The sequence below is a fragment of the Meleagris gallopavo genome, chromosome 5 (assembly GCF_000146605.3).
Source record: "Meleagris gallopavo isolate NT-WF06-2002-E0010 breed Aviagen turkey brand Nicholas breeding stock chromosome 5, Turkey_5.1, whole genome shotgun sequence".
Lineage (NCBI taxonomy): Eukaryota > Metazoa > Chordata > Aves > Galliformes > Phasianidae > Meleagris > Meleagris gallopavo.
The window spans coordinates 19,683,397-19,709,926 of NC_015015.2; the positions used below are offsets into that span (position 1 = coordinate 19,683,397).

At 33.6% G+C, this 26,530-nt stretch overlaps 1 protein-coding gene across 3 annotated transcripts in view; it reads right to left on the reverse strand.

Annotated features, from left to right (window-relative positions):
- Window positions 1-26,530, reverse strand: part of LRRC4C (leucine rich repeat containing 4C) — a 531,845-nt gene that overhangs the window by 89,041 nt on the left and 416,274 nt on the right. For all 3 annotated transcript variants that reach the window (XM_019615507.2, XM_010711270.3, XM_031553516.1), the window contains 2 exons: window positions 5,378-5,460; window positions 4,089-4,225 (listed from right to left, as the gene is read on the reverse strand). The gene's annotated coding sequence lies outside the window, so the exon portion shown is untranslated. The remainder of the gene's footprint in view (window positions 1-4,088; window positions 4,226-5,377; window positions 5,461-26,530) is intronic.

A 26,530-nucleotide genomic window follows, 5' to 3' on the forward strand; every position in this document is an offset into this window, starting at 1 on the left:
GGGTGGTAAAAAAGAAGGGAGTGGGTAAAAAAGAAAAAAAAAGAAAAGAATATTCCCAGAATGATAAAATCATCACAGCCTAACACAGCCTAACATCACAGCTCCACTTTTTCTTTAAAAAGTGCCTTAACAACTTCCTGGTAATATTAAAGAACTTGCGAGTAAATATGAAGGTTGCTATAACTGAATTTAAATATATATATATAGGCAGTGAAACCAGAAGACACAAAGCTTTTAAGGATCCAATCAGAATTTAAGACACAAGCACCTGCAAATCTACAGCATCTCTGTGCATACAAACTACTATATTCACAAAAAGCTACAAAATATTTCATTTCTGTCAGAAATATGCATATTCTGCATTTTGATACCATTCAAATTGCCAGTAGTTAAGCAATATATATGAAGATATTCTTGCATTGACAGGACTAAACACAAAATTAATATCGACTGCAACATGCTTCTATCCTGAAGTTTGTTATTTTTAATATCCCAGCTATGCTTTTATCACCTAATAAGCATAGAAAATAGAGTGATTACATTCTCCTAGCATACCTTTAACATACTTTTAAAGCAATCTTATTTGGGACATCATAAGATGACTCTATATATTATATGAAAAGGTGCATGATATTTACTAAACAATCCAAATAATTATAATTATTATCTGTTTCTCAAGCACAAATGCCACCTATGCATCAAACCTATTCAAAGCAAATCTGTAAGCGTTATCACAATACATCATTCACTAATGAGATATTAAAAAGCTATCATTGGGTCTGGACTAAATTGTTTGTTTGACTTTACGTAGTTCATTGCATGTTGATGCCTTCAAATGATATTATTTGTACATTGCTTTCAATCTTCTATTTTGAAGGCTTTCTGAGTAATCAAAATAATTCTATACATATCTGTTCACAAACTTCATTTAACAATGTATTGATATTCAACAAGAACGAACCCTGGAAATCTTTGGACAACACATGTGACACAATATTTCTAAGCAGTGCCAAGGTGAGAAAAAGGAAATATCCTGAGGGCTTCTGTTCTGTTCCTAAATTGAGTAGTTGCTATTTTTCATGCTCTTTCCCCATTATTGGCCACATTCGAGTGAAGGTGAGTGTTAAGAAAAGCAGCTGTTATCTAGTCTTCCCAGCCTGGGAAGTGCCCTGGACACTATGGTACAAAATTCCAGTCACACAGTGGAGGTCACTAGGTTCTGGCTCTTCCTCTGGACCAAGATCATCATGAGTCAAAAATGTAAACAGTGAAAGAGTGAAAAAAGATAAGCATAGATTAGCAAGGAAACTTTGGTTGTTTTTCAGCTAATGGAGTAAGATTCTCTGATCCTTAGTACAGTGTGAAATCTCAAATGTATTACTGGCAAATGTTCACACAACGAACATGGACAATGACCAATTGTCATAACAATTCCCTATTGATAAGTGATAAGAGTTGAAGAACAAAATTTCTGACTGTGATTAGCACTGAAAGTAACTAATGCAAAAGACTGGATACAGAATTGTCAGTCATTTGGTGAATGAGAAACATGACTCAAGTCTAAGAAAAGTGACATCTAGTTTCAAATAAAGGAGAAGAAAAATCTTAAAACTGAATAAGAATAAACAAAGTTCAAGGAAAAGTCAGACCACTACGCTTATATAAAGAGAAAAGCAGTTCCCAAGTTCTTCCAAGCCAATAGCAGCCCTGCCTTCATTTAAATAAATATGAAAAAATCATAAACAAGGCTGTAGAACATACTATTCTTTCTATTTTATTAAACATTGCTGACAAAAATCTACTTGCATGTGGAGACAGAGCTTCAATCATCTTTTAGCCTACTGCTTACAAAGGAGAACAAAAAAATGCTGACAAAGATACTTTTATCTGTGGAGATCTATAGTATAGCTCACTAATTAATTAACGGATTTAGTAGATGCTAAAAATCTCAAAAATAATGTCACATGGAGAATGTGATTTTTGTAATATAATTTAAGCTCATGGTACATATTTACATGTGTATGAAATTTTATTGATAATTGTTCAATTGTTTTGATATAGGAAAAAATGAAAATAAAATCATGAAAATTAGCAGATGAATATAGTGCTCATGTATTAATCTTCACTTATATTTGATCTGATGTTTGCAGTTCTAGTTTTAAGTTTTAGTTGATAGGAAATTTATACTTGGTCATAGAGTCTTAGAAAAAATAAGTTTATCCTTCCTTCAGGAAGATCTGGGTAGAACCACAATATGTGCTTTTAGCACACAGAAAGTTCAACTGATTGTTCAATAAGCCCATCTTTTCATAATACCATAGTATCTATTATTTCTGGTAAAGATAGAACTGAATGTTGTTTTCTGTTGTGTAAATTTGAAAGAAATTGTTAATTGTCCAGTTGGCTTAACAGAACAAGCTTCTATAATTACTTCTACTGAACAAACTCAGTTAGGAACATCTTTGATGTTAACAACTCATCACTAAAAGGCAACATTCTATATAGAAAAGCATTCTAGATTTTCTGTTTTTCGCTTTATTGTCAGTGTTTCCATTACAGCAGAGTCAACCAATTCACCAAGCTAAGCATGAGTGAGCAGCATGTCATTGCTGCAAAGAAGGCTAATGGTATCCTGAGCTGTATTAGGCAAAGTGCTGCCAGCAGGTTTTCCTCTACTCTGCTGTGTCATCTCTGTGATGAGTCCACATCTGCAGTACTTTGTCCAGTTTTGGGCTGCCCAGTGCAAGAGAGAGTAGCAAAGGGCCACAAAGATGGAGAGAATAGAGAATGTCTTCTTTGAGGAAGGGCTGAGAGATCTGGCGAAGAGAAGGCCCAGAGGAAATCTCATCAAAGTATACCTACAGGGAGAGTGCAAAGAGGACTGAGCCAGTCTCTTTTTTGGCTCTAGGGCCCACTGATAGGACAAGAAGCAGTAGGTACAAACTGAAACACAGAGGTTTTGTTTGACCATTAGGCAACACACTTCCCTCTAACACAGTCCTGAAGATCCTGACATTTTCCTATAGCTTTAATTCCAGGCATAGAATTCAATTATAGACAAACTATTTCCTCACCAGGACAAAGTATCACTGACTGTAAATTCACAGGGAAGGATAACCTGTTTGATTTCAATTATAAATGCAACTGTAAATGACAATAGAGCATGGTCTTTCATTTTATTGTCATGACCCATCTAATACCTCAATTTTGTCAATAAAATGAAAAACACATGTAACTTACCGTTACTTTTTTAAGACTTTAAAATTTAAGAATATAGACAACTAGACATGGACACAAATGATACATCACTCTGGAATTAGTATCTGTACATCATGAGAGCAATTTTTTCTTCAGTGAATTTTAAATACCAAGATTATGACATTCTGATATCAAGATAAATGCATCAGACATCTTAATTTCTTCTACTGTGGGGTTACTGTGACTGGAAAACACAATTTGATTTTATTGAAAATAAAATCTTAACTATATATGCCTCAAAAACATAATGAATAAAATAATAGCAGCAAAATTGTACCGCCTCATTCTCATGTTTAGATAAATTCAAAGTGAAATTTTAGTTTGGGGAAAAGAGCTTCAGAAAAGACCTCCCAGACAAGGAAAATTTAACATAGCAGATTTCTAAATTTTTACTGCAAGAAAAAGGGTAATGACACGCTTTAACCATGCAAGATCCTAAAGCAAATTTAATTATAGCTTTTCAACAAGCGGGTAAGAGAAGAAATGGTTTGTGCAATGACATTGTTGATAGAGAACACTGTCAAAATGAAAGAGGAAAAAAACATAGCTCACAGTACAAATAACTGTTACTAATAATTACTGTAGTAAATAAGATAACTCTTCTTTTCAACGTCTATTTTCAAGTACTTATAAGTTTCAAATAAATTTCTTCCAATTAAATATCTTCAGTTTCCTCTACACAGTAAATCTGGATATAATTTGTAAATACAAGACAAATTAGCACTTAATTCTCAAATTATCATTTAACTCTGCTACACTTTTCTTGTAATGCATTTTCTGCTTAACTCTACTATGTCAATCATAGTGTACATAATAACCTATTTTCTTACCATCAATCCTTCAAGTACTGTGGACACTGGTGAGAATATCAAAAATACATAGACAGGATCCACAGGTTTTGTATTTCCAGAGTGCTTGCATGCTCTCAGGATAGATTATTCCATGTCTTGTACTCCTGTCACTCTATCTGTAAAATAGAAATTATATTTACTGAATGTGTTAAAAGGACTCGGAATATGAAGAGTTCCACAGCCTGAGTGCATGAAATATGACACCAAATCAACATATGATGTGTAACATAACATGCAAAGCAAATTGGAAAAAAATGTAGCAGTAGAAGGAAAACAAACAAACCAACAGGAAAAAAATACTAAAAATAATTATCATACTTTTCAGTATCTGAGCAATCCATAGCTGATACTAAATAATTTAAGATTTCTGAATGTGGTATGATACAAATGTACTTTGACAGATGTTGATTTGACCCTAATCAGATGAATTAAAAAGTGAGAGAACAGTTTAGGATCTAGCAAAGAATGAAGGCAGTAAGCACCATATTTATGCTAATAAGTGCTCTGAAATATGGTATAAGTTGGTAAAAAAAACAACTTTCACCTGAGTTTTCCAAATTTTTTCATGCAGTCTTCCATCTCTCACTTTTATCTCCACATTCCCGTTAATTCCCATGAAAGTTGTATGATGTTTTAAAGAGCATATGAAACCTGAAGTACCTAATGATCTTTCAGCATCAGTGTAATTAAGTGGATTAAAAATCATAGAATCACAGAATCATAAAATGGTTTATGTTGGTAGAGACTTTAAAGATCATCTAGTTTGGAATTTACCTGATTACTGCTACACTAGAACAGACCAATGGTCTTTCTAGTCTATTCCAGCATCACTTCCATAAAGACTAAGTATTCCATAGTAATTAGTTCCACAATATTCACTTCATCGAAAAGTGAAAGAGTAAAAGAATAGATTTACACTCAAGTACTAAAAAAGTTACAAGGGGAATATGTAAACATGTTATGGAGACAATAAGAGCAAATAGGTTTATTATACATCTTTGTTCCCCTTAGGATAGGATTCCACAAGAAATTCTAAAGAAAGTTGTGTAGAAAATATTTCTAATGATTTATTGATTGTATGATGGAAATGTTCATAAGAATTTAAAAATTCTGTCATGACTGGTGAAAATGATTATTAGAATAATGATTATTTAAAGTGTGTATTTTATATATTTATCTGTTTTTTTTACACTTCAGACTCAGTTTTTGTGTAATCTCTCCAACATTCTTTCCCAGTGTGGATGGTGGAATTTTAAACTGAAACCTACCTTACTGAATCAAATCTGATCTTCAAGATCTATGCAGGAGTGTCTTTTAAAGGGGATTTCTGGTGATGAAGAAGGTAAAAATCCTGCAAGAAATGAAACATTACTTTAAGGAGCTGTACAGTGATGATGTAGGATTGTTTGGAAGAATAAAAAAATAAAAGTGATGTAAAGAGTTTGATTTTGTTGAACATCTATCACAATAGTTTTCTTTCTTTCCTATACATTTCTCCCAGCTAATGCATTTCCTAACAATATTACCTGCTTTAATCTCCTTTGTATTTATGTAAATTATCTCCAACATTATGAAAAAACCCACAAACTGTTATTTAAGGGAGAAGTGGTAATGGTGTCAAAGTTTTCGGCTTTGGGCAATAACTATGGGTAATAACAAGAAAACTGGGATACTAGGGTGAAGTTTTCAAATTTTACAAAAATTATATACAAATACATTCAGTGAAAATTGGGAGGACAGGGGACAGGGTCTTTCATTAAAAGTATTTCAAGTGGAACTTATTCTCAAAAGCTCACTTTGTTAATCCAGCTCCATTTAAAATGGGTTCTCCTAAGAGGAGCCAGCTAAAATTAAATACGAGTTTTGGACGAGCCATTCAGTAATTCTGTGTGAAAAGCACATTCACAAAAGCAAGACTTAACCATCTGTGGTTCTAAAGTACATAAAGCTCACTTAACTAGAATTCCTATTCTAGAAATTTGGAAGAGAAGAGATATTTAGGTCCAAAGTACAAATGTAATGCAAATACTACCAAAAAGAACGGTATAAAGTTGTTTTAATTTTGTATTAAAAACTTTTCCCAGAAATGGCCTGAGATTAGTATTAAAATTAATAATTTTAAAACAAAAACACTGATAACATCAAACTACTCCTAATTTGATGTAGAAATAAAGGTTTTTTGCTTTTTTTCTTTTTTCTTTTATTTTTATATTTTGCCCCCTCCCTCCTCAATTTATATCACTGATAGGAGAAAATAAATAAATGAACACAAGTAGCAATAAATAACTGGTTCCAAAGTGATTATTTTTACACAAGTATTTCTCCTTAGCATTCAATTAAGAATTAAAATAATTATTAAATGACACGGTAAGACTTAAATGTTGTTATTTTCAACCTTGCTTAGTATGGATTTGTTTTTTAATAGTCCCAAACACTACAGAAGTGGATATTTTCATAAAAGAGTTTTTCAAACATCTGTGACATTTAAAATACAGACATCTTTCTAATTTATTTATTATAAAATATCATTACCTCTGGTTATTACAACGTACTTATTAAATATGTAAATGAATATACTACAATGAGAAGTAGATGCAGACTGGTCTGTGACTATTTTAGCCTAAAAGTTTTCTAGTTTATCGGCAGAATGTCATGTTTCCTGTTAAACTAATGCTTTATAGAAAATAACTTGAGCTTGCTGAAGTTAGCTCATTTGCTAAAGTATAGGTCGAAAGACAGCAAAACATTACAAAATCTGTCTGTTCTACCAACAAAGCCACTAGGACAGATTTTAAGTGGCATTCAGTTGCTGAAATAAGTAGATTGGAACATTTTGGGATTTACAGTTTGTCTAAGTGCATTAATCATCTAACTCCATATGTCTTCATCTTTAAAAGCCTTTCAAGCAAGAGCACCATTTGTTTGTTTGCTAATATATGAGAAAACAACACATCCTAAATGTGTAAAGAAAATGTGTAATTTACAAAGCTAAGGAATATTTCAGGTAGTCAGCACCATTCATTTCAACTTAATTACACCAAGTTATTTGTGGCTATTCCATTTTCAAAAAGTCTTAATTTTTATTTCTTACTTCCTTTCAACAGAAGAAAAACAGCATCTTGTCATGATGGTATTAGGTGGGAGGCTGAGTATGGCAGGATGAGTCAGTTATTAAACCTGCTGGTCAGTAATGAAAACCCCAAATCCTGTAATTTAGGTTATTATATTAACTGAGGTTATTCTGTGCAGACAAGAAAATACAATAGATAATATATTCACAGCTTCAAATTTATTTACAGAATATAATATTAAGATACAGAGAATATCTGAGATATAAACCTTGCTGCAGAAAACTTGAAATACTGGCATCTTATATATTCCACCTTTAACAAGCTGACTGATGCTTGCTCTGGGCTAGTTCTGTATTTCACTCGTGCAAACTTTTGGGATTTGATTCTGTAAGACATTTAAATGAGATATTTATAGAGCAATCGTACTAATGAAGACCTGTATTCTAAGCTCTAGAATGGCAAGGATTTCTGCTTTTGTTAAATGAGAGCAAGTATATACACTGAAGGCCTTTGTCACACAACAGTGTGGGAGTAGAAGAGTTTGTTAGGTAAGGTGCTAAGAGTGAGAGGGAAGTAAGTACTAACTACTTGAAGCTATTATTCATTGCATGGTGTGTCACTCTAACTGTAACCATGCACAGCAGAAAGCATATTCTGAGAACAGTACCAAGAGGGATAGCGGAGACACAGGTCATTTTGGGGAAATACTTCTGTCAGGATTCAAGCACAGGTTTTTTGCTTGCTGTTGAATCGTTCTGGCAACACAAGCTATCAACTGGGTGTCAGCAAAAGACTATCATACCAAGGAACCTGAATTAATGTTATAATTTAATCAGAAATTTAATGTTCTAAACAACACAAAATAAGTCCCTCCTAGTCTGACCATTTCCTAGATCAGTGAATACTTGGAGAGCAGGGAGAGAATATATTAGAACAATGATGCTGCTGGCAAAGGTGGTAAGAGAAGGTCAGGATAAATGCTGGACAGAGAACTAGAAAACATTTGTATACTCATATTCTCAATAGCAATAGCTATGATTTTTTTTTTTTTTAATTATATATTCAGAATTGTTATTCAGTGATTCTCAGCAAAACTTGTTAAGAAAAAATCAACGAGAACAAAAAATTGACTGTTTTTTTAATGGAAAAAAGAAGCAACTTTAGAGACAAATTATATTATTTCAGCATGTTGGGTATAACATCTCAGATTAATTCAGAACCAATCCAGATAAAATGAAAGAAAGTGAAATTTAGTTATAGGCAATTTTAGAATATGAATATAAAACTATTAATATATTATTAAAATATTCTGATTTCAACAGACGCTTGAAAAATAGCAGAAAATGTAAGATAGTTTATGGCTGTGCATGGTGCATTTGCATTGCAATAGGAAGAATTGTTTCCAAAAGGTTTCTAACATTTCAAACTATTAATTGTCAGTTCCTATTTGACAAGAAAGTATAAACATTGGGTTTGCTAGAAATACTTTCACTAGAGAAGTTGAATTATTTGTTCTCTTATACAACATGACTGCCTGCTGTACTTTTACGCACTTATATTTACACATAAGTATGCATTTGTATACACACGCGTACACACATTTTTGTCTGCTCCTGTCAAGCAGAGTCAGAACAATTTTCCCTGCAATTATAGCTTTAAGCATCAACCTAGAGAAAATAAATAAATATGAAATTTAGCAGATTTCATCTGAGAAAAAAATGAAATAATCAGAAGACATGAAAATTCTATTATGGATTAGTATATAAATTCAAGCCTTCCCCAACAACTACCAAAAACTATCTGCCAAAGGACAGACAAACAGTAGAGATTTCTCCTTCTGCTGAGGTCTTACAATGCCGCTTGCCAGCACTATCATAGCATTAAGGAAACTGAAATAGAACTGAGTATAATGCTACAACTAAAGGAGACCAAATTGTTTCCTTTCTTATTATCTGTTTATGAAAGCAACTGTGTACCGTACTGTATTACCAAAGGATCATTTACTTCATGTTGACTCATCAGAGAGCTTTTTCTGTACACACTTCATTAAAGATGACACTGGTATAAATTTCAGTTGAATAAACTCCTAGCTATGTATGACTTTTTCTCCAATATATGTAAGACACGAACACAGACTCATGGAACACTGTGAGATCTAAAAGTAGTCTTTTGTCTTACATTAATTTATGAACTTCTGTGTCTACCATTCCAGGTAAGCTCAGCAAATGTATGAGTCAACTCTTGATTTTTTTTTCTTGCTTTCAATAACCACTCTAACAAAACTTTCCGGAAGGCAAATATGGTTTTATGGGGTAACACCTTGCAGCAGAAAAAGGTTAAACACAAACTTCTCCAAGCGTTTATATTTGTAAAACCTCGAATTATAAAGCACGCATTCTATGCATGCATTTCCTATATTTTCCATCCTTATCTTGTCTTAATTATGTATGAAAATCAAGTTGAAGTTACTGGGAGAACACAAGACAAAATGTAGAAATGCAAGTGCCAATGATTTTGCTGCAAATTCATAGATTGAAAACAAAACAATTGTATCAGTGACATTGCTAAGAGCAGTACAGTTATTTTCCTACAGATCCTCACTGTATTATGAGTCACATTGTAGAGGAGTAAAATAGATGCAGTCATACTCTTTGTTAATATGAAGTGAGACTTCTGAAGACTACAGTTCCCAACATACACATAGTTCTTATTAACTTTCTACACACGTAAGTATGTCTACAAAAACACAAAAATCTGCAATACTTACCGCAATAATACAAATGAAAGCTGCCCAGTAATACTTTAGGAAATAAACTGTCACCATTCTTGGGATTTTAGCAAGTCCCCTGAAGATTTCAGGCAAAATCCTACCTGCTCCTTTACAGTTCTAATGCAAACAAAATTCTTCCTTGGAATCTTGTCTAGTTAATATGTACTCTGCATGATACCAGGGTGCTGTTGTGGCTTACTGTAAGGGAAAGGCTGATATACACCAAGCATAGTGGTCATCTGGCTATGATAGCAATCTCAATAATAAGATTACTAGGAAGAGAACAATGTCTCCTTCTTTCCTAAGATCTCTAGAACTTCCCAGAAGGAAATGTAAATATTATACAAGTTATACAAGGTTGCCTCAGCTCAAGAGCCTGAAAAGAGGAACAAAGATTAGCCTTCTGTAATCACAGTCCTGCTCTGACTGACAAAGGAAAACAAAGTCAATATCTCTTCTCAACTGAGCTTCATAGTCTTGGAAAGAACAACTTCATTTTGACGTTCACTTAATTCAGTATATTACTTTGCAATTCAACTGCCACTCAAATGAACAAGATGTAGTGTTAGGATAAAAACACATGTAAGGACATATCATAAACTTACATTTTTTCCTGCCTGTGCAGAACAATAATCTGCCTTCAAATTTCCAGATCTTGTCACTAGAACTGCAGGATTTGCACACATCTTGTTGGACTGACCATGTTCTAACAATTGGCATAAAGCCAATCTCAAGATCTCAAGAGAAAACCAATTCATTTCCTCTGGCAATAAACAAACAAACAAAAAAACACACAAACACACACACATATATAAAACAGAATATTTATTTCAGAATGGCTTTGTGCTACACTTGCACTTTATTTCATAGATCAGCTCCCAGATAACCACAAGCAGTTTATTTTCCTCTCAAAAGTTATGGTGTTTAGTTTAAGTGGCCAGTTTAATTAACTTATCCTATTATTGTCATTGCAATCTATGGGAAAATCATTGCATTTTTGTATAATTTGAGAGTGTGAAGACAGGCGAGAAAAAAGCAGAAATATATAATAATTTCCAAGTGAGAGAGCAAACCAGTCAGCTTCACAATTTCAGAATTATGAATGGATTTTTACCTTGATTGTCAGTATAACTATATTTATACACCATTAGAAAGTCATACTGAAAGTCTGCAATGTTGCAATAGAAAGATAGATTATCTTGACTCTACAACTTGTCTGCCTTATTCTGAACTCAAAAAATGAGGACATCCAGCAGGTAATTTTATTATTATTATTATTATTATTATTATTATTATTATTATTATTATTTTAACTATTCTGCCTCTCTTACAAGGTCAACAATCATAGTTTTTGATAGATATTTTTCCCGGCTTGTTCAGAAAGACTTCAGTGATAGATATATACAGTCTGATATTTCAGTCTATCATAAAGTGATACACAATATTAAACTTTTAAAAAACTTGCTACAGCCTAAATCCACTATACATCATGACCACTTTCAATAAGAATCACTTCTTTCCACGTGAAGGAAACATTTATCTTTCTTCTATTTCCATGTCTTCAATTCTTTGCAATGATAAGTCACAATGCCATTAACACATTATGTTTTAGTTACTGCAGAACAGTTTGCACAGCATCAAGGCATTCTCTTTTTTTCATTCTGCCCCCCACAGTGAACAGATTGAGGAATATGTAAGAGGATGGGAGGGGTCAAAACCAGGTAGGTGACTTAAACCAATGACAGAGAGATTCCATGCCATAAAACTTAATGCTCAGACATAAAATGCGGGGAGGGGAGGGGAAGAGAAGGGAAGGGTGTTTGCGGAGGTTACCCACCTTTCCCTGAGGAACCAGTTGGACATCAATCAACTTATGGTAGATGGTCAGTGACGGTCTTTTTTCTCTCTCCTTTCTCTCTACTTTCACTTCTCTTTTACTTAGTAAATAATTTTTTAGGTCAGCCTACAAATTTTCTTACTCTTACACTTCCTTTCTTTACCACAAGTCTTTTTAAGTAATATTTGCAAACTAGAAGTTAAAATTTTGTAAAAGCCAACTCACAAGTCAAAGATTTGTATTGAGAACTGTAATATTCAAAAACTTGAATTAGCATCGTAGGTTAGCATTCAGAAATTCTTCAGTTTCCTACTAAAAAATAGATTTCTTTAAACTATTTGAATAGATCACTTAACTTGGTTGGGGTTCAGTTCCACCTCCTCATCACAGAAACTTGCTTGCTCTCACTTCAAATAAACTTTTTAAAACAAATGTTTTAAAGATTTCTCTTGCTTTACCTAATGTGGTAGTGTTAACATGACAGAAGGTTGTATTTTTTTTAACTGAGGAAATCTTTTCTAATGCTATTAGAAAAGTTATTCTAAGTTTTACATTTTCTCAGTTTTTATACACAATTAAACTAATCTGCAGAGTTTTAACGTTCTGTGAGTCATAGCTAATTGCAAATGTACATTCACTTTCAGAAAATTAAGTCCAAATACAACCCTCATAAAATGAGACATTCACTTATGTTCAAAGCAGTTCTTTCTCATATTCAAACAGATTTCTATGAAAAATATTCAGATTAAATTCACTTATGCACACAAACAAAAAAAATTCAGGAGAATTATAAATTTCAGCGTAAAGAGTTGGAATTTTGAAGTATAAAAACATCTGTTTGAGAATTTGCTGTTTTTAGTATTCTCTACTTGTCCTTAATTTGAACATCAAAGCGAGGACTTTTATCATCTTTGTAGCCCTCTGCCAGACTCCTTCTAGGAGACTCACATCTTTTTTGGACTGGGGAGCCCAGAACTGGACACACAAGTCTAAATGTGGCCTCACCGGGGCAGAGCAGAGGGGGAGGATCACCTCACTCGACCTGGTGGCCACAGTCTTTTTAATGCATCTCAGGATACCACTGACATTCTTGGCCACAAGGGCACACTGCCAGCTCATGGCCAACCTGTTGTCCACCAGAACATCTAGGTTCTTCTTCACAGAGCTGCTCTCCCGCAGGTCACCCCTAACCTGTACTGATGCAAGTGGTTATTCCTCCCCAGGTGTGAGACTCTACACATGTTCATGTTAAACCTCATCAGGTGCTTCCCTGCTCAATTCTCCAGTTTGTCCAAGCCTTGCTGAACAGTAGCACAGCCTTCCAGTGTGTCAGTTAATCGTCCCAGCTTTGTATCATCAGCAACTTGCTGAGGGTGTTCCCTATGCCTTCACTGAGGTCACTGACGAAGATGTTGAACAAGATTTCCTACTGCTAAGTCAGTAGCAGGCTACATGTTGAATAAGTCCAAGTTATTTTTATGTAAAACTTACTTTCTAATTTAAAGATTACTAATTAAAATCTAATAATTTGTAACAAATAAAATCATGACATACATAGAACATTTGAGTAGGCAAGGAATATTCAAGACTTTAACAACTAGGTGCTTTCTGAATCTCTACATTAATTTTGTATTTTTACAACTTATGTCCCATAAATGTCATTCTGAATTTTTTCACAATCCATTTATGCATGTTTATCAAGACTGAGTAAATGCCTAAGCATCTAATTTTCAAGGCTTTTTTTGATCCTGTATATACATTGCTCCTTGTCAGAAGTAATGTGTTTAGATTTCACTGAATTGTACTGTGACAAGAATAACCAGAAACAAACTATAACCAAATCTTGCTACAGAACCATAATCTCCATAAAACATGTAACATTTCGACAAGTATGCCAGAAAGAAAAATTTACCATCTCTGGATGCATTTGTTTTAGTCTTCAACTCCTTGAAAATCACCCTTAAGTATACAAGATAAGCACAGAGAAACTTCAGGACAAGCTTATTCCAACAGTGGAATAAGAAGCTATCCATATAATTCTGTTGCTGTTAAACTTACCTACAAACTGGGTAACTCAGGGCATTTTTTCTCCTCTAGCAATGATTAAGAAATATTATATCCTATACCATAAAGACATTAATATTATTTTCATAAACAATACTGATCATGAAAACAATAGAAGAATTGAAGCTGCATTACTTAGAGGAAGTTTCATTATGAAATAGCTGAGGTACTCCAGAGGATCTAAATAATCAAGAAGTACAGTTGATTTTATAGATAGCTGTCTGAAACATTTGGTAATCACTCCAGTATTTTTAGTTAACTGTTTTATTATTTAGCTAATAAACAATAAGGAAACATAGTAAATAGCAACAAACAAGATTTGAAAAATGCTTACATTTACAAAGAAATAAAAAGCATTAGATTCTAGCAAGAGTTGAAATAAAATGTAGCATCATGGAATGGATTGAAAGTAAAATATTTTCCCCTATTCAATACTAAAAGCAATTCAGGATTCAAATACAATTTTTGTTTCTATGCTTGCATGCATGAAAATGTATTGTAGTCACTCATCATTAAAAGCACCACTTTTGGTGCATGGTAGACCACCACTGAGTAATTTTGTTAAACTCTGCAAAATAGATCTTAGAACACATTAATGATAACTAAAATAAAATATATTTATTTGAGTTCATTGGGTTACAAAGAGCTGAATAAACATGCTGATATATTCTTGACTTGGATGAGAAATTAGTTTTGGCTTAGTTGAGATCTCCCATATGTGTCTTGCAAGTCCAGTTACTGAAGCAGGACAATCATTAAATTTGTATAAATTAATATGACATGAATAGGAGAATCTGCTTAGGTACTGACAGAGATGACAGTAGGTCACATTCTGACAATTAGAATAGAAACAGTCTAGACAGAATTAGCATGAGCCTTGTAAGTCTCACATTAAAATCCATAACACGAGCTTCTAATACCTAGTACAATAATTAATAAATAAATAAATAAATAAATAAAAGAGAGAGAGAGAGAAAGAAGAAAAAAACACCACCAAACAACACAAAGCTATCACAAATGTACTTGAGAAAAAGAAAAAAAAAAAAAAAGAAGAGAGAATTAACTTCAGCTGGCATTCTGTGAATTAAAAACGAAGGCTACCCAGTAAGTAAAATGATTAATATTAACTCTTTTAATGATCACTTTGAGGTTGTATCTTTCACTTCAAAACCCAGTGACTGCAGAAAGAAGTATACCTCTTTCTATTGCTTTGTAAAAACAAAGTAAAAAACATCTTTAGTAGTATTTAAAATGATTTTTTCTCTAAAGTACTCCATAGAAAATGTAACTTTCTAAAAAATAAAGCCAAAAAGCTACTGGTATAGAGGAGTAAATGATCCTTGCTCGTTTCTCTTCAATTTCACTCTTTGCTCTTTTGAAAAAGGTACTAATGTTATGTTGGGAAGTTATGAGAGACAACATTGGAGGACAAATAACTGTAGTAAAATATGCTAAAAAAAAATATGCTTTTAAAAAAACTTTTTATAATACTGAAACGTTGCCAATTTAAAGTATAAAGAAATTAATAATAATAATAAAAAACACCTGTATGTTGTGACTGTCATTCAATACACAAACGATGGTCTGGCCAGATCTCAGGTGTCTCTCTTGGAAACTTTTTCATAGCAAAAACTTTTTTTCTGATTCTCCCTCAAAAACTGACTTATATGACAAGAAAATTATTTGCAAAGTGATGGCTTTGCAGAATATTATACTGTGTTGCTTGTTCTTTGTCCCAGCAGTAGGAGCTGTGTAGTAAAGCTGCAGTACCTTTTACAAGAAAAGATGTTATGGCTCATTGTATGGTCACAGTTCAATTTTAGGTAGTTAAATTCTACTAAAAACCTACATATAACCTGTATAAGTTAAAGCCTTCCCATCCTATTCCTACCTTTTTCTTCCTTTAATTTTTCCTCTAACCCAAAATCTTTTGCAAAAGAAATCAGCTAGAAAGCAAAGGCGAATTCTTACGTTCATCTGAATATAACTTTGTCTGTTGTATGTTCAAGAGACATAATTCAGAGCTACCTATGCATATTATGTGTAATAGGCAAGCAGAGAATTACCATATGACTTGAACACTTCGCAAATCTTTCATGAATAAGCAACAGCTTGGGATCACACAACATTATCTAATTAAATTTAAAGTTATACACATTTCAAAGACCCCGGGGGTACTGCTTTGATTTTCTGTTGCACAGGTTAGTATTTACTTCCTGCTGATAGTCAAGCACAGGCCAGAAATATGTTAAGAACAGACATGGTTGCCTTAAGATAAAGATTCAGAGCTACTGCGGAAACTCAGTAAGTGCATTTAATTTTGTTTTCTTCACTTTCCATGTTTGGATCATAAAACTAATGATGTCCTATTTGTTTATTCAATTAATATTTGTTCATTTTTGCAGTGAAAAAGTTTTCACCATTGGGGGAAAAACAGTTCCAATTTAACAAGCCAAAAAATCTGACTTTTTGTAAAGAAAAAATGAAAATCTGTTTCAGAGAATTATTTAGGAAAATTTCTGAGAAGTAAAAGCTAAGCAGAGAACATCTATGAATTAAAAATGTAAAAGCTATGTAGTTTTAGAAATGAAGATCAACACATCAACAACAACAAAAAAGCCATTTACTGACTTCACAGATAAATTTCAAGTCAAAAATTTGATAATAAATAACCAAAATAATTAAAATTAAAATATTTTAAAATGTAAACAAACTTATGTAAATAAATATAATTAATTTTCTCTCAACTTCTGTAGTTGTTTTAAATGGAAAAAAGAGATTAATTTTCCTAGCATTGAATGATTGATTATGCTGTGAAGCAGAAGAATTTCTGCAACACTTTTTGAAAAATTATAAAGAATACTATTAAAAGGAAAAATGGAATTTTAGATTACAGCAACATGTTAAATACTCCAGCATTAATGGTTTTCTAAGAACTATCATTACAGAGGAAGCAATAATACAAGATCCTGACTTTTTTTTTCCTATGTTCATGTAATTTCTGAGCAACTTAATATAGTTATCCAAATATATGCACATACAAGTACGTTTTTGTAGTTGTTTGTAATTATCCTTTTAATTATGTTAACATGTGTAGTTTTGGTCACCATAATCACAAGTGCTCAATCAGCAATACTCTGAAATATCAAATAGCTAATGCCAAAAATCTTGTGTCTAGAAGAGCTCAAGATGAAGCCAGAGAAATAAGTAATATCTTCAAACTTTTATTAAGATCAGAAAGCCAATTAAATATTTTATCTATTTAAACAAAAATTGTTTCCAGAAAATCTTCAAGATGGGATAGATTTACATGGAGAGTTTTTGAGAAGTAGACAACCCAGTATCAAAAACTACACAAGTTGAAAGGCATCTGGCTTGGACATATTTTTATATGATTGTTAGCCATGGATTTAAACCAAGATTCTCCCAGTGAGATTAAACAGCTTAACAGCCAGATGCTGCGGAGCAGTATCTGGCATATGTAGGGATGATAAAGTTACCAACTTTGAAGTGCACAGGAAAGATGGCAAATGTTCACCATCATTACAATCAAAACAGCAGAATGTATAGGTAAAAAGTTTTCAGTCGAGTAGTGTGTGGCTTAAAGCAAGAATAAATACCAACTGGGACATGGATATCTACACTATACGGGATAATTTTAATCAAAATTATACAATGTAAACTGGAAAGTAAACTGACCTCTCTGTAGTCCACTTAGGAAGATCAGTAATTTCTTCTTGTTCTGAAAATCTTGGGAGTTAATACTCAAATTTATTCAGAAGTATTTAAACCAAGTAAGGAAGAATATAGGAAGTTGATTCTTTTAATCTCATAGACCAGCATCATTGAAACAAGATATAAAAAATTGCCAAGCTTACAGTAGTATTAATAAATTGGTCGAAATTACAGCATTTAATGGAAAATATTAAATTTTCTTGTAATTCTGATGAAATCTTCCCGGTACGATGTCTGAGACAGAAGGATTCCTCCAGATTACCAGGGTTAATGTCTACAGGATATGAATAGGCAAATTACCTTTGAGACACTGATATATTTATTTTTGCAGGAAACATGAAAATATTTCATTTCCCTTGTGAAGCAGTTTTTCTGATGCAATTTTTGGTACAGATAAGTGATATGAATGATGATCTGATCGTTTTACACTAAATAATGCAACTGGTAAAAAGTGCTGATTATTTAGTTCAGTTGTACAGAAATTAATTAAAACGAATCCGTAAACAATATTTCTGAGAGAATGTTCCCAAATCCTCTAAGAAAATATCAGGCAACTGAAAACTTCCCACAGGCAACAACCCGTCCATATTATTTTCTTACCATTCACCTGCAGCAACTAGGATAGCACCTGTTATTCCCCTAACAATTACAGCACTAATGCTTTTCTCTCAAGCAGTTTACAATACAGACTGGCAATCCAACAATCACATTTTGATAGTTGGGAGTGTGTTACTATATGCATTGCTGTAGTATTAGTAATATAGAAAGACCTTTACTAATAAACCAGTGAGAGGGGTTAGTTTATTTATCCCAGCAAGAACACAGCATTTTTTAATTCATATATAAAATAAATTAGTAGATTTAGCTTACCTCTCAAGGGAAGGATGCCTGTGTTGTAGGAAACATCAAGTTGCATGGACTAGCATTTTTTTTGAAGTGAGACAAACACTGTGACACCCATAGAGAAAAAGGTTACAGTTCAACTCCAAGAAGCAATCCCTCTGGAGCCCTCTTTTCAGGGTTTACTGAATGTCAGAAGCTTTTGTTGTTCCTGACTGCTAGACTTGTGCTGCAGATAGGAGGATTTCAGCAAACAGTTTGGCTCTTTCTGTCAGCTCCTAAATTCAATTAAAAATGCCCATGGCACTTCTCTGCTAGGAAAGGAACATTTAGCACTGACACAGACACACATTCCGAGAAGAAGTCATTTCAAGACACCAGAGTGCTTTTTAAAATCTTTGCTGTGTATGCATGAACACTAGAGTCCATAAGTATCTGCAGAGTCACTATTAGAAGTTACTCATGATCTCAAATACACTGACCTAGAGGTGACAACAGAAATGAAACAATGCTCACTGCTGCTTTTGAGTACAATTCTTCTATTCTGACAGAACACCTCTAACCACGTTCAAATTTTACACAAAACAAACTTTTCCTTCTAAGTCTGAGGTTTTATTTTCCCTATATACATCACACTAATTCAAAACAGAATATCACAGCTCTGTGATCCACTCTGTCCAGTGAAGATTTCACAACATACATACAACTAATCTGATATGCTATTTCAACTTCCAAGTCCCACCTTGTCACTTCAACATTATTGACATATACACTAACCTGTGGACATACCAACCTTTATTTTTTCAGACATACAAAAAAGCCTCACAATCACTGGAGCATTAACAGTGACATTCTCTTTGCCCACACATCAGCAATGCCCCGTATGTGCAGAAGAAAAGTACCATTTTAGGTCATCTACAGATTGCTCATGCAAATTAAATGCCTTAACTTTCTAAGTCATAGTGAACAAATTTCAACAAATGTTTGAAATGTAGTTGAAAATGAATTCTTTACTCTGTGTGAATAATCAGTATATTTTGCAAACACAAATAAAAAGTTTCCAAGGAAGTGCAGCTTTTCCTTTACCAACTACTCTTATCATTGCCCCCATTTTACTCTTATGTTACTTTGTTTTCACTCTTCAGTCAAGCACAGACAACATTCTCCCAGTCGGTTCAGCTTTTTTCAGAGCTCCGTGTTGAGATAATACTAGTAAAACTGAAATTCTGATTGTACAAACAGAAACTGTTTAAGAGTTATCCAAATTCTGCTTTCATTTACACTCAAGAGAACTTCATAGGAACTAAATCATTTTCACAGTGTAAATAACAGCAGAATTTTCCATTCTGAAGTAATTTGAATCGGCAACAGAACTTATTATTTGATCTTCAAGACAGAAATAAAGGCAAACAATAACCCAGACTACCACAAATTTTTCCCTTCATCCCTTAAAGTCACTGGGAAACAGGAGGGTTTACATGAAAAATACATTTTTTAACCCATTTGAAGGTATTTTTCCCATTTACAGTCACAACCATTATTCAGTAAATCCTGGTAGATTAAGCGCTCACTGTCTGATGGTGACTGTTTAGTAGCTAACATAAAAGCAGTGGTGATGTCAAATTCATGATTTCTCTAAAATTTTTAGAGGTATCTACTTTTAGCTGATTCAGAAAAGAAGATGGTGACTGGTTGGGTCACAACTCACCCACTGAATGTGATTCCTTCTGACTCAGTTATTTCAGTAGAAAAGGAAACTTTCTTCAGTCTCTAGTTTTTAAAATATCTGCCCTGACTCATATGAAGAAAGAAGAAACAGAGAACAACAATGCAAGATTGCTTGAAAATATGGAGGGTACTGGAAGGAAAATAATAGTATATGAAACCTTTTTTTCATATTTCTTTCAAGAAAGATATTCTTATGGTCTGAGTTTAATCAGGTTTTAATAGACAATTCTTACCAATCACCATATTTAAACAGAAAAAATGGAAAAAAAAGTTACAAAATTTCCCTGTCAGTCAAAATTCTTCCAAGTAATTTTTTCTGTCTTGGAAAAAATACACCGTTAAAGAAAGATTATTAAGGAGAGATAAGTCTTAAAAGATAACTGAGTCTTGGTAATCTTTCTAATTAGTTTATCCCTCTTCCTTGGTTACATAGACTTAGGACATTCAAATAAATGAAGGCCACTGTATCATAGAATCAGATTATTCGAGGCTGAAAGGGACCCATAAGGATCATCAAGTTCAGTTCCTGGCTCCACACATGACCAGATCATGTAGCAAGTTCTAGAAAAATTCCACCATTATCCTCCATAATCCTCCATTATTTACTGTACAATCACTACTTGTGGAAGCTAGTACTGAAAGCTGTGGCTGTGTTGAAGGCACCTGGCTATGTTCCTGACTTCACTCAGAATAGAGAATTACTGAAAATGTTTTAAATCCACTTACTGTGTCCTTCACCTGTTAGAACTATCCAGGTGTTATCCTGTCAAAAATCAAAGCTAAAAAGGTTGTATGATTTTTCAGCAGTTGACAATAGAAACAATGTCAGGTTGGACGGCTGATTTGTAAAAGGATGCTACCAAGAACATTCTTTTTTTTCCCTAGAAATATGCTGGTATCAAGATGAGAAGAAAGCAAGAATTACTTTCTGATATGAAGAACTAATTTGGTTATAAATGCATGACTTTGTTTAAAAGAAGGGTGGAAGTAAGCTTTCAGACCTGAAGCCTGATGCTCCATATCATCCTGTCCCACTGCAATTAGGCATGAAGCTCACATAAGAGTTCACTTGTTTGTACTGACATCACTGACACCTGTTCACACGTCTGAGGAATGAGGGTCTAAAGAAAAGGGGAATCTGTTAACTCATTTATATCAATCCCTTTCTGCCTCCTACTCAGTTTTTGAAACTACTTGCCACAGAGCTGAGAGGCAATCTGCTGTTCAGCTTTGCACAACTGCCTGACCTTTCCTCTAAGCGTATTATCCTAGAGCAGATCCAGCCTCAGCAGCCTTTCGGGGCCATGGACTTTGTTGGCTTTTATCAGACCGTCAGTGTTCTGAGCCCCAGGCAAATTCTTCAGTGCTGCTCTTCTTATCACAAAGTAATTACTTGGGCTTTCTTTGTGCTAGTTGGAATTCACAGGTGAAACTCACTGGAAAGGTTAAGGAGTCAAAAAAATCAAATTAGAACTTGTTTTCAGTTACTTTTCCTGCTTTCATACCAGCTAAAGTCAGCAACTTATAAAGTCTGACGGTCAAATTGACTGTGACTATCAGATGGTCAAGGGATCTCTTGCACATTTGTCAAAATGCTAAATTTTAGGGATAAAAACCAGAAGCACTATTAAGGTACGTGGACACAGAAAATACTGGAGTGGGAGGATTTTTTGCATAAGAACTAGGGACATTTCTCTGTATGCAGAGTGGCTGATGACTATTAATGTTAAACACTATTTCATGTTGAGATTTAGTAAAGGGAAAAAGCACTTGATAAACAAAAAAAAGACACATTTCTCTGAAGACCTGATTTATATGGTCTCAAAATGGCAGTATTCGAGTGACTAGCTAAGGGAACATGGTTCAAGAAGTCCAAGAACACACTGCTTCAGAATGTTTCCATAGAACATTCTCTCAGAATTTTATTTTGGCTCAATTTATAATAATTTCTGTTAGCAGATGAAGATAAGTGCAATTAATTACAATAATACATAGACCAATCTTTCATCTCCACACATATCTTTTTTTAATCAAGTATTAGCCAAGGCAACAATTACTTATAAGGTATATTCATTTCTATTTTTTCATCAAGGCTCCTTATAAGCTTGATATATGAGTCTGACTAAGATGTCAAATGACATAACAATACATATGTTATACTCATGAATAAGGTGAGGAGATTGATTTATGAAAGTTCTCTGGAATGTAAAACATCAGATCATATGTATCATTTTTTAAAATTTCTCCATTATTACTTATAGCCCATATGTAGTAATTCACACGCAGACTGTTTGCATATATATTCATATCTATATATTGTGAAGTGTATGGAGAATTACTAGCACAGTACGTAATTAGTCTCCTACTTACGCAAAAAACAAAACAAAAAAAAGCCACTTTACTACATGAATACACTAAAAGTTTACTATTATCAGATTTTTCTTCTTAAGCAGATCTTTTCTAAAAATATTTTTTTTTAAATTAAGACACAGTTCTCCTCCTCCTCCTCCACATTATGCATTTCATTCAAATAATTTATGTATATTTAAGAATGTGTCTGTGCTATACAAGTAAATAATTTTAATTTGGCCACCTGCTGTAGACAATTCTTCAGTATAATACATCTCCAAAGCCATACTCAGGCTTACTGGCGGTGGCATCAGCAAAGATATCAAATAGAACTTTATGAGGGCAGCAGATGTTCATTCCTGCTGTTTGATGGTGGTGACATCTGAAACTTTGGTCTTTTACCACTAGCAAATCAAAGAAGAGCCACAAGAGCAGCATGCGAACTTTCTGCAATCACACTAATAATCATACAATTATTGAAAGAATTTATGTGCGGTGATTCTAGGAGATTCTGTCTTAATTTTCTCCTCTTTGTTATGTTTCTTTTCCTTGCTTGTGAACAAAATTCAGAATTGAAATATTGATCAAGCACATTTTAAGAAAACTAAACACTCAACACTATGTAAAAATTTTTTTTTAGTTGATAGGTCTTTCCAAATTTGGAGGGTTCTTGCTATAATGTATTTTCAACAACAACATAGTGTTTTCTCAGCTATTTACTCTCATTGGACATAAAGTTTACTGAGTAGAATGATTCTTTCCATTCATGTTATTTATTTTTTATGTTTACATCCATACCCTTTTCTCAGATTCAATAGCTGACATCAGACAATTTTATCTCTGCTTTATAGGAAAAAATATAGGATAAAAATATTCAATTCATGTACCTAAATGTTTCATACGCCTAAGTTCTGTTTTCTAGACAATCTAACTGATTGCCAGTGGGCCTTTGGATTCTACTCAAGTAATTAATTTATAATTATGAGGCTTAGGCTCTTAAGACACATAAGAACCTTTAGAAAGTTTCTATTAAAGGTTCATGAATAATTGCATTCACGAAGATTAGACGAACTATTATGTCACAGATACACTAGGGGATGAAAAGTTATTAGCGGTTTCTTTTAGCTATTTGCTGATGCATCTCTATCCTCATCTCTAAATCACCACTTCCATAAAGAATATTTTCAAGTAATAACCTTTTCAGGAATAGATGATTTTATCGTATCAATAGAAAACTATCTATGACTGACCTTATTTCTAGGTTTTTTTTGGGGGGATGGAAAAAAGAGGATCAAGAGACTGCAATTATGATGATCATAGAATCATAGAATGGCCTGGGTTGAATAGGACTATGATGATCATTGAGTTTCAACTCCCCTGCTATGTGTAAGGTCGCCAACAACTAGACCAAGCTGCCCAGAGCCACATCCAGCCTGGCCTTGAATGCCTCCATGGCTGGGGCATCTACAATGTCCTTGGGCAACAGGTTCCACTGTGTCACCACCCTCTGTGTGAAAAACTTCCTCCTAATATCTAACCTAAACTTCCCCTGTCTCAGTTTAAAACCATTCCCCCTTGTCCTATCACAATCCACCCTCACAAACAGCCGTTCCTCCTCCTGTTTATGTGCTCTCCCTTCAAGTACTGGAAGGCCACAATGAGGTCTCCCTGGAGCCTTCTTTTCTCCAAGCTAAACAAGCCCAGTTCCCTCAACCTTTCCTCATAAGAGAGGTGCTTCAGCCCTCTGATCATCTTATTGGCCCTCCTCTGGACCCGCTCCAAGATCTCCACATTCTTCCTGTACTGGGGGCCCCAAGCCTAGACACAGAACTCCAGATGGGGCCTCACAAGAGCTGAGTAGAGAGGGACAATCACCTCCCTCTGCCCGCTGGCCACCCCTTTTTTAATGTAGCTGGCCTTCTGGACTGTTTCAGTGAAGGAAAAGTAAGTTCCTGATTTAAAGGAAATTTAAGATTTAATATCTGCTAAGATCCACACAGACCAAAATATGTAGTGAATACAGTTATTGGCAGGTGAGATCTTTACTCACTAAATTTATACCGCTTACAAAGAAGAAATTTCACTTGCTTTCATTACTCAAATGACTGCCTACGTAACAAGAAGAGAAGATAAAACGGAAAAAAGAGTCTTGAAGTATAACCAGCTTTCTTTTTTTTGTGTCATAGTCATCAATAAATCAAATCCTGCAGTAGTACATTCTGTCAATTGACTTGATTGTCCTTTTGATTAAGATTTTAGTGACTAATGGATAGCAGAAAGAATCATAGAAACATATAATGTATTAAGAATTCAGCCTCCCATGGCCAGTACTCAAATCAGATTTTCTTGATATTTGCAAAGCTTTCTTCTTCTTAGTTCGCTTCACAACACATTATGTATGTAAATTTTAAAGGGCAAAACACAAATAAGGCATAAAGAAAAATTCTCAACTATATTGCTCTAAGAAAACTGAACTGAAGTACAGAGCATTCAGTTGGAATATTGTTCTATGCAGAGATCAAGTGAAAGGCACAATAGAAGCAAATTTTGCTTGACTTTATTAGAGATAATAATATTTACAGATGTACAAATTCTTCTACTTTTACATATTCATTTGCATCTTGTTTTCAAGATAATTTGTTTCTAGCCAAATAGTTTTGCTTTGGTATTTACAAGATTTCATTTTTGTTCTTATGAGAATGACTTCTTGTATCAATAAAACACCAAATCTCAGTGAACAATCACCCTCCAAACAAATGTACACAATCAACCTAATTTCCTTAGAGTAATTTCTTTTTACATTAGCAACATTCCACATTATTTGAGTTGTTTTGTAGAACAGGGCTGAATTGAAAAACCACCACAGCCTAGGAGTTCTTTGAAAAATGAAGTTCTAGTCCCCTTAACTTGCACCTACTTTTTTTTTTTTCACCAGGAAGAAGGGGGAAAAAAAAAAGGACTATATATGAGTAAAACTAGAATTTTCCAAAACACCATTCCATCCGTTGTTGCTGCAGTTATCTATCAGCTCACTTATGCATACATTATATCTTGGTTTTTTCACTTAAATTTTATCAGACTCCAAATGTAAATAGTCTTAATGGCATAATAAAGTATTATCAGATAAATAAATGCAACACTTCCAGCTAGCATCGGACTAGGTCCAAGAAAGGTACTTTTTAAATTAATTTGAGCCCAATTCTTTTAATCTTCTAGGTAAATCCTCACAGCTAGTTGGTATAATTTCCAAATCAAACTATTTGAATTTGGATCTGAAAAATGCCATAAAGCAACACCATTGCCTTTCTGCTAAACTGCTACGATAGCATAGGGATGATCTCACTTCAAGGTACCATCTTCCAGAAAAAATTACGTATCCATGCTTTTGCACTTAGTGTCTAAGTATATAAGTCAAATGAATAGATGGATTATATAAAATTATATCAAGGACAAAATTAAGTATCGATAAACTTCATAAATCATGATATTACTCTGGTATACAATACAGAATGGCACATGGCAGAACCAAATGGCATTTTGAATTCTAAAATGTGCTAGTGACTTGAATCAACCAAGTGATATCACTGGAATGCTAAATAATAAAATAAAAATCTGGAAACGTGGTGTCTACTAGTGAGAACTTTCAGCTTTTAGATTTAGATTATATATAAAAAGGAGAAAAAACAAAAAACAAAAAACAAACTGTAAATGTTAATACTACATTTCTTCTTTATCCTTAATTAAAATATAACTCTCAATTTAAATAATTTAAATAATTTCCTTTTCAAAGGAAAGCAAGGAATTAACATTCAAAGAGTTAATTCTGGCAATTACAATTAATGGTATTGATTTGGGTGGGAAGACCTGATAGCATACAATCTTATATATGAACACACATATAAATAGTAACAGAAGATGTTGTAGAATACTAAGAACATATTACTGTGATCTTAAAATACTATACCCATAAGTGCTGCTTTGATCCATTTACAACTTCAATGTTCTAAAATCTGGCTGTTTTTTTTTT